This window comes from Helianthus annuus, chromosome 9 (assembly GCF_002127325.2).
Source record: "Helianthus annuus cultivar XRQ/B chromosome 9, HanXRQr2.0-SUNRISE, whole genome shotgun sequence".
Taxonomy (NCBI): Eukaryota; Viridiplantae; Streptophyta; class Magnoliopsida; order Asterales; family Asteraceae; genus Helianthus; species Helianthus annuus.
Window position 1 is genome coordinate 113,070,448 of NC_035441.2, and position 8,524 is coordinate 113,078,971.

General features: G+C 34.4%; 1 long non-coding RNA gene across 1 annotated transcript; it reads left to right on the top strand.

Annotated features, from left to right (window-relative positions):
• The first annotated feature begins 1,898 nt into the window (after positions 1 to 1,898).
• LOC110874533 lies at positions 1,899 to 3,215 on the top strand. The gene is made up of 3 exons (XR_002556031.2): positions 1,899 to 2,181; positions 2,395 to 2,437; positions 3,056 to 3,215. It is a non-coding gene; the product is annotated as an uncharacterized LOC110874533 (long non-coding RNA).
• The last annotated feature ends 5,309 nt before the right edge of the window (positions 3,216 to 8,524 follow it).

Below are 8,524 nucleotides of genomic sequence, written 5' to 3' on the forward strand. Positions count from 1 at the left end.
TGTGTGCTTACGTGATTATTTTGTGAACTAAAGATATATTATTTTTAGGGTAAAAATAATATTACTTGATATATCATGAAAATACGACTCCAAAACGATACCAACGCCCTCACAAATAAATATTTAAGTTACATCCGTATTGTTTTTACAACGCAAACTCTAAAATGTAACGCGCGTATTTTCGGAAAATACTCTTAATGGTGTATTTTGACAAAGTATTATTTTGGGAAATTGTATAAAGTAAAATATAATATTTTTGGGAAAAATATTTATATTTTGGAAGTAGAAGATTTTAGACAAATAAAATAAAATATATTTTATTAAGTGAGACTTAATAATATATTCTTGGAATTATACAAACCCACATATATTAAAGACCCCATCCTTGGAAAGGAATATAATTAATACATAATTACGAAGTGTAAATACGAAATAGTTGTCTAACTATTTCCCAAAAACGTTAAACCTTAAGCCAAAGCACGGCCGTCCGTCTAATAGAAGTTAGTACGTGTAGGTCGTCACGCAGCAGGTTGACTGGGAGATTACTATTTCGAGACGCACTTCAGTGAGTTCATGTCCCCCTTTTCTCTTAACTGTTTTCAGTTTTATACTTCGGGGGTAAAATACATGTTACTATGATTACAAATACTTTTTACCTGGTATGGTTAGCGTAAGGAGCGTTACTACTTAGATCATGTGAGTGGGTAGGCGGGAACTGGAGGCCATTAATCCTCATTATAGGAACGAGGGTCTTTAGCGTTAGATCTATCTGGGTGTAGCGAGCCCAACCCCTGAGTCCGCTGAATGAACCAGGTGGTGACTTGGTACCCGACGCAAAAATCTGCTAGGTTTGAGTCTTCCTACTGCACTTCACATATATCATTGGCTTTGCAACTCAATGGTGATCTCTTTTTCCTTATTTGCTACATACCAGGAATTTTCATACATACAGACATTTTACAAAGGTTTATACCTACTCACTTACACATGAACTCGCTCAACTTTATGTTGACTTTTCAAACTACATGTATTTCAGGAAACTAACGGATCTGGCATGGTATGCACGTATTTTCAAGTTGCGTTTGAATAAAGAAGTCATCTAGGGTTTAGAAGGTGTAACCTCTTCCTGGACGGGTTACATATCCCTAAACCTAGTATTGTTTAAAGTCTTTTGCTAAGTCTTCATGAACTCAATTAAATCAAGTTAAGGTTTGTAACTTATTTTGTGATTGTTGAAAATGGGATTTTTCTAAACTTTATTAATGGATGAATTTCTCATGTTTTTATCATATAGCATTGTTATGATTGTTGCTATGGTATTAAGAAGTCACACCAAATAAACCCACGCTTCCGCAAAGTCAGGGTGTGACAGTATTTTACTCATCTGACAGACCCAATTTTAATCTCTCATTCATTCGAAGCGATTACAATCAAATATTGTGTGATTCCCCGGAAGTTATTTGATAAACATGTGACCCATTACTCACTAGTTACCCAACCTGCAGGTATCTCCTTTGTTCGTCTGCGCCTATTTGTTCATCGATTTATGCTATATGTTCCTTTAGATTGCGATTGTGTGTTTGATTTGAGTATTAACATTTGCCTTTTAATGTTAATTGTTAATTTTTCAGATTGGATTTGCTGAAGGTCTTTTTCTTCATCCGTCCTGTTGGTAAACATTATGCCTGGTATGTAGGCTTCGTTTTATTGGGTGGTGGTGGTTCTACTGTTTTTTTTTTAATTTTGATTCACAGATCTTCTTAATTGCAGGAATCAACTTCATCTTACAGATATGGTTTTCTTTTTCATTTAATCTTCATCGAATCGTATTTAAGTATAACGACTTATTAGGATTATTTTTTGTTTTGTTTTGTTTTGTTATTAGTTGTTTTAATAAAATCCATAAACATATGGATTTATGTTTTATACTTTTAATCTTTTGTTTTTTTACTATCGTTGATTATAATCACAAATATGTATTTATAGATTTGATGTTTTTACTAATTTTGACTATTGAAATTCCAAAAAAATCTAATCTTCATGTTTGGACGATCAATCGGATGGTGATTTTGAAGTTGTTGATCAGTCGGATAGTGATGTTTCTACTGATGGGATGTTCGATGAAGATGACGAGCAGGATACGGATGCACAGAGTATCTTAAAGTTTTTGACAAACGTTTTGTAAGTTGATCGTCATTATTATTTAAATAGATATATTAAAATTTAAGTATTGGGTTATGGGGTTTTTTGTGTCTGTTATTATTAAAGGAATTGTAGCAAATAATGCTAAAACAAATTTGGGGCATCATTTGGTTTTGTGGTGTTTGTGTATAACGACTATTATATGTCATTGAGTTGTTACTGAAGCTTTTAGTTTCTGATAAGTTTATTCAGTCTGGGAAGACCCTTAGCGAAAAGAGATACGATTAACTCGAAGGTAGTTTATGCACTTCATCATTTCTATTAACTTTTCCTTATCTATGTGTACATATCATTGGAAGTGGCAAGATGGGCGCTCTAGAATGGGTTTGGATTAAAACTTGGTTGATTTGCATATGTGTCACTTTTTAAATCATTTTTTATGATTAACAAGCTCATTATATTTATTTAAAAGTTTTATGCGAATACTCAATTATGATCAAAGTCTTTGAATATAATGTTGTAGGTTTTCCTATGCGTTACAAATAGAATATGAATGACTTTTAATCACTGTGACCCATTCGACCCGTTTAAGCTTTCCCTTTTACCTATTATTTTATTGACCCGTTTGAGCTTTCCCTTTTAGCTACTTTTTTTACTTGACCCAATTGACCGTTCTCTTTAAGCTACTTTCTTATTTGACCCGTTTGATCAGTTTGAGGTAAAAGCCAACCCAAATCGACCTATTCATAAGCTAATGGGTCAAAACTTACCTCTGCATACCATGATCACCTAACTCCCTTATATCTATACAATAGATCACACTTTTTCCGGCATACTGTGTATATCACAATTTCCTCGACTTCAAAGAAGTTTAAACGAACTGAGCAAACAATATTTGTTTTATGTGAATCAGGTTATTAAAGAAGTTGTTTCTGCACTGGGCCGACCTTTGGCAGACGTGTTTTTGCACTAACAGAAGAAGGTTATGGTGAATTCACAGTCACTACAAAAATAAAAAAAACAAGTTTCATTATGTTAAACAAGTTTTGAATTGTTTAATATATGTTTTCAGGTATATTTTCAGTCTGCTGAGCTAACAATATTTGTTTTATGTGAATCAGGTTAGTAAAATGAAGCCGGGCTCAGCTGACTCAAAACAGTGTTATTCAGTCTGCTGAGTTAGCTGCTGTTGGTTTTTCATTCGAGCTACATGGTGGTTATGGAGGTCATATGGCATCGAAAGGCTTCTCAAAGTGTCTTCTTCCTTGAAAGGTAGGGCTATGTTAAATTACATGTCGAAATCGCCATTATAATTTACAAATCACATGTCTATTGCAGGAAAATTGAGTCCAGATGATGATACCATTATTTTCTCGGGTACAAATTGCGGACAGATAAGGTAATTTTCATTTGAATTTGTTCGTCTTGAACTGTCTGCACCAAATGAAGACGTTTTTAACACTTTTTAGTGATTTTAGCAGCCAACTTACAAATTTATTATCAAATGTTCTTGAAAGTATTGTTGATTTTGATTATGCTTCACCTGGAGTCAAATAGGAGAAAACAAAAACTTTAGTTATTAGAAAAAGAAGCAAATCAAACTGATTAAAAGTTGCCGAAAGTGTGATTTATGTATACAAACTTCCTAAATTATGATAAATGATACAATTTTTATCACATAGTAAAGTTGCATCACCCTACATGCTTATAAAGGAATACTAAATTCGGGGCAATTAGTGTTTAGGGTCGACTGGAGTCGTTTCTCCCTGAATACCAATAACCCAACCTGTCCGACGCGTCCATTTTGTGATTTATTGTTTATTTAACACAGTAAGTGTCTATAAAAGAATTTGTTTTTGAAGGAAAATTCATAAGAATACAAGGAAAAATATATAATTTTCCCATTAAACATACAAAATAAGCATATCATTAAGATGTAGTAATGTTTCATGAGTGGTAATACTATTTTTTATATGTCGTGAGATTGGGGGGTTGGTTATGGGTCGAAACGACAGTAATGCTGCTTAAATGGTATTATTAGGATGATTTCTGGATGTAGTAAGATGGGTGGGTTGGCTAATGGACCCAAAGTCAAGTAATTGTTCATGAATAGTATTATAGTGTTTGTACGTGGTTGGATAGGCAGGTTGGTTAACGGGTCAAAACGGGCAGGCTGGTTTTGGTTGACTCGCAAACATTTATTTACAATAATGGTTTGTAAATGTTTTTATACTTCTAATTTTATTTTGAAGGGCTGTGATTGAAGACTCTAGAATTTGAGTAAAAACATGACTTCATTATTTAAGATCGAGTGCCAGCTCTTTCATATAATTCCACTACCATAATTGTAAGTACTAAATATTAGGCAAACTTGCAATCAAAGGTTGGTTGATTAGGTTATTGGTCATGAGATATCTCACAATTCGTTGCAAATTATACCACGGGCATCTACACTTATAATATACTGTGCTGGAATCTGGCATAATGAGCCGTGACTTAACCAAATAAATATATATTCTCATTTTCTTTTCATCTTATTAAACGGTCGAGAATTGTATTTGGTGTTATTTTCTCTTGAAAGAAATAAAGTAATATCAGTAAATGTATAGTTTTTACAATGCAGTAACTATCGTCAGAGTACGCGGTTAATATTGGAAATAGAAGTCTGAACTTAGTTGCTTATTTGTAGGTGGTTGAGAGTATGGTTTTCAATTAGGGGGGGGGGGGGGTTCAGCCTGACCACTTTGATCGGAGTTATAGTGGTACTAAACTCACATTCTCACTAGATTTACTTTCTGAACCAGAAATATGATGCTTTTTCGTTGATTTAATGTTCATCAGATTATGTTATTGGAATCAGCTAAGGCTTTGAATCTATACAATGGGATGCCATGGCTTAACAATATTCTAGACGGATCTATCTCGGGATTCTAATCTTCGGTAGCCATCTCAAACTTTCCACTGATCTCAAAATGCTGAAAAATAGAGATGATATAAATTAAAGTTACATCCTTCCTTTCTGATTCTTACGTATATGATTTAGGTTTTCAAATATAGCATACCAGTAGCTGATATTGGATATATGTGTGTATCTTCTATCATATCTGTATCCGTACATGAACTTGGACACGCACTTGCTGCTATAAGGTTATCACTTTCATCCCATTCTTCACAATTTTGTTACATAAATAACTTTTGTAATAACCATAGCATACTTTAATGAGATGGATTTTGTGGGTTTCTTTTTTTAAATTAATTGCAAATACAGTGATCAAAGTTATAAAAATGATATTTTATTAGAACAGTTTAGGAATACTTTGTGTTTTTGTCATGATTTTAGGGATTGTGGGAGATGTGGGAGTTGATTTTGCTACTTTTGCAGAGAAACTAAACCATTTCAACGTTCTTTCCCCTTCACATGTTCAATCACTGGTGCAATTCTATTGAGTTCTATACCCAATTATTCAATTCCTTCAAAATTAGTTTTTGAAGGAAAGTTCATTAGAATACAAGGAAAAATATATGATTTTTCCATTAAACATACAAAATAAGCATATCATCAAGATCTAGTAATGTTTCATGAGTGGTAATACTGTTTTTTATATGTCGTGAGATTGGGGGGTTGGTTATGGGTCGAAACGACAGTAATGCTGCAAAAATGGTATTATTAGGATGATTTAAGGATGTAGTAAGATGGGTGGGTTGGCTAATGGACCCAAAGTCAAGTAATTGTTCATGAATGGTATTATATTGTTTGTACGTGGTTGGATGGGCAGGTTGGTTAACGGTTCAAAACGAGCAGGCTGGTTTTGGTTGACTCGCAAACATTTATTTACAATAATGGTTTGTAAATGTTTTTGTACTTCTAATTTTATTTTTATACTTCTAATTTTATTTTGAAGGGATGTGATTGAAGACTCTAGAATTTGAGTAAAAACATAATTTCATTGTTTAAGATCGAGTGCCAGCTCTTTCATATAATTCCACTACCATAATTGTAAGTACTAAATATTAGGCAAACTTGCAATCAAGGTTGGTCGATTAGGTTTTTGGTCATGAGATATCTCACTGTGGTTACCCAATCAAGGTTGGCTTTCATTTTGGATAATAAGTTGCTCTGAGGTTATTATATGACACTAGCGTTAAGACTTTTCTATTCTGTGACTCTTTCCTTATAGTTTGCATTAGTTGACCTCTTACTTATCATATACGTCCATCTATCTTCTTTCTTCTTTTACTTTACTTACACTGACAAAGGGCGCTGACCTAAGCTTTTAGGTAAAGGATCTAATGCTTAATCTAATTTTGCCATGGATGGATGTGAATTAACACTTGCAGCTGAATTTATTCATCAGAAACTGCTTATGAACAATAATATTCAAATTAAGAGGCTGAATTTTAACGGGTAATCATGATGAACCAACATGTCTATTGCAGGAACATTAAGTCCGGATGATGATACCATTATTTTCTCGGGTACAAATTGCGGATAGAGAAGGTAATTTTCATTTAAATTTGTTCGTCTTGAACTGTCTGCACCAAATGAAGATGTTTTCAACACTTCTTTGTGATTTTAGCAGCCAAGTTACATATGCACCCGAATGTTCACGGGTTGACCCAAACACTACCCGTTTAACCCCAATTTGTAATTTTTAATATTTTTTTGCAAGTTAATATATTGAAATTTAACTTTTTACTAAAAAACACAAATGTATATAATATAATTAGATTTTAATGATAAAATTTATGTTAGTTTTTATTTTTTTAATTATAGTTATTGCATAAAAATACACACTCAAATTGATTTTTGACATAAATTATATATAAAAAGTAAAATATTATATAAATGGGTTAAACGGGTTAACCCCCCAACCAGACCGGGTTGACACGAACCCAACCCATTTAACTAAACGGTTTCGCGGGTTCAACCTGAAATTGACCCAAACCCGTTTAGACTAAACCCAAACTTGCGAATTCCTGGTTATTTTCGTGTCGTGTTTTCTGGCCCTGCTCGAAACACACACACCCCTATGTTTGTTGGACCTGAGTTTGTTTTTGATTGTATTTTATGTTTGTAAATAAGATGAAGATGGATGAGTGTGCAGCGGAAATTAAGATGAAAACAAACTTTGCATACAATCAAACGAGAGTAATACTTTTATCAAACATCTTTACACAATGAACCGAAAGATTGAATTTATTTCAATCACGATTACAATGATTGATGAATGAATGCAAACTCCCCCTCAGCCAGAGCTCAGTAGTTTGTTCGTGCAAAGAAGATGAATGATGCAAAGAGCTAATAGAACAGTACAAAGTACTGAACTATTTATAGGCACTTGCAAACTACTGAGCATCTTAGCTGACGTCACCATGAAAGTGACATCTAACCTCCTAACAAACTCTAACCTCTGATCTATACAGACACTGCTTGTGTTAACTACTGCTAATACATTCTATTACAAAACAGACTTTAGAACAGCTGCTGCAACCTTCTACTGCTGTGAACCCAGCAGCACTTGTCTGGATCAGCAGTGCTTGACTCAAGGCAGTAGATTGAATCAGCAGGACTTTAGTCTTCCATCAGATCTTTAGTTGAGCAGCAGTTATGGGTCAGCAGTTTAGCAAGATCAGCAGATAGGAGGTCATCAGTAGTTGTAATCACTTTCAAGGGGAGAGATTTGTATATCAACATCTGCTTATTCAGGATCCACTGCTCTGATCCAGTTTTGGCTTTAATTATCTGTTCCTCTGATAGGGTTCAATCCCAACAATCTCCCCCTGGAACAGATAATGCCAAAACCCTTCATTATTTGTGGAAATTTTATTGCCTCATTAACAGCTCCCTTATCTGACCTTTAAATTGTAATTCAAAGTTAAGGGCATCTGTATCTTCATCATCCCTGCTAAGTGGAAGATCAAGGAGATCCTGCAAATCTTCAAGACTCAGGCCAAGAGCTTGTTCCCTTGATATTTTCTCCACTTCTCCTCCAGACCTGAGCAAAGTCAATACGCAGGTCTGTTTGTCAGTTTCCCACTTTTGTATTTTTGATCCTGGTGGGTTTCTTGGGAGATGCTTATTTGCAGAAGTATTTGGTGAGGCTGGCCTGTTCATCACTGGCTGAGCAGTGGTAGCAGAGTTTTCCTGTTCAAGTTCTTCTTTTAACTTTCTTAACAAGCCTTCGTTTACAACAGCATTTCCAGTAAGAATTTCTTGAACTGTTTCAGCTCCTAACTGGCTTTGTTTCCTTCTTTTGTAGATGGCATTACCAGTTGGAGTAGTGGCTCTCCTGATTTGCAGCTTTGATGGCCTTTTTGAAACCTCTGCTTCAGGATAGTCAGGTTTTTGAGGAATTTTTGGATCTTTCTTTCTTAATTCCTC